The 1,598-nt window shown below is 45.0% G+C and overlaps 1 protein-coding gene across 1 annotated transcript in view; it reads left to right on the forward strand.

The window, feature by feature from the left end:
* Nucleotides 1-1,598, forward strand: part of LOC124033517 (semaphorin-6D-like) — a 39,467-nt gene that overhangs the window by 13,389 nt on the left and 24,480 nt on the right.

The raw sequence follows: 1,598 nt of genomic DNA on the forward strand, positions 1-1,598 counted from the left end.
AAAATGAGGAATACTTCCGGAACAGATCCTTCAGGAAACAACAGGATCTATGAGCAATTGTTTTGCAATAAGGGAATGATCTGTAAGGGCTTGAGACAAGTGAAAGTTAAGAACACATCATAGAAATGGTAGAAAACAGTACCATGCCTCCAGTATGAGGGATGGGGTGAGAGAGGACAGAGTGGTAAACCAACACTCATCCTACGTGTTGTCTAATTAAACGTTTTGAGTTACACTTAAACTGTATGTGTGTAATACTTTGGCATACTGGCCCCTCTTGTGAAGCCCAGCACTTGCTATTGTCATGCAGGGTAACCGGGTCCGACCCTTTTAAGACACACACACACACACCTCCAGCTGGGTTGACACCTGGTCAATCGTAGACATTCCTAAAGACAGGAACCTTAATCCTCAGATTAGCCCAGTGTCTGTCAGTCAGCCTGAGAATACTGGGGGAGGCTGTACCAATACCATATCCAGGCAACACTGGAACTACTACTCACTACTACTCACTATGGAGCAGTCACAGGCCTCTTTATACTCACCTAGCAACACGCTATATACCTACAGTACTATGGAGCAGTCACAGGCCTCTTTAGACTCACCTAGCAACACGCTATATACCTACAGTACTATGGAACAGTCACAGGCCTCTTTGGGCTCACTAGCAACACGCTATATACCTACAGTACTATGGAACAGTCACAGGCCTCTTTAGACTCACCTAGCAACACGCTATATACCTACAGTACTATGGAACAGTCACAGGCCTCTTTAGAGTCACCTAGCAACACGCTATATACCTACAGTATTATGGAACAGTCACAGGCCTCTTTAGACTCACCTAGCAACACGCTATATACCTACAGTACTATGGAACAGTCACAGGCCTCTTTAGACTCACCTAGTAAAACACTATGGTCCTTCTGTAGCTCAGTTGGTAGAGCATGGCGCTTGTAACGCCAGGGTAGTGGGTTCGATCCCCGGGACCACCCATACGTAGAATGTATGCACACATGACTGTAAGTCGCTTTGGATAAAAGCGTCTGCTGAATGGCATATATTATTATTATATATTATATACCTACAGTACTATGGAACAGTCACAGGCCTCTTTAGACTCACCTAGCAACACGCTATATACCTACAGTACTATGGAACAGTCACAGGCCTCTTTAGTCTCACCTAGCAACACGCTATATACCTACAGTACTATGGAACAGTCACAGGCCTCTTTAGACTCACCTAGCAACACGCTATATACCTACAGTACTATGGAGCAGTCACAGGCCTCTTTATACCTAGCAACACTATATACCCAGCAACACGCCTTAGATACCTAGCAACACGCTATATACCTACAGTACTGGAACAGTCACAGGCCTCTTTAGACTCACCTAGCAACACGCTATATACCCACAGTACTAGGAGCAGTCACAGGCCTCTTTTATACTCACCTAGCAACACGCTATATACCTACAGTATTATGGAGCAGTCACAGGCCTCTTTAGACTCACCTAGCAACACGCTATATACCTACAGTACTATGGAACAGTCACAGGCCTCTTTAGACTCACCTAGCAACACGCTATATACCT

Source organism: Oncorhynchus gorbuscha, linkage group LG04 (genome assembly GCF_021184085.1).
Source record: "Oncorhynchus gorbuscha isolate QuinsamMale2020 ecotype Even-year linkage group LG04, OgorEven_v1.0, whole genome shotgun sequence".
Classification (NCBI taxonomy): domain Eukaryota; kingdom Metazoa; phylum Chordata; class Actinopteri; order Salmoniformes; family Salmonidae; genus Oncorhynchus; species Oncorhynchus gorbuscha.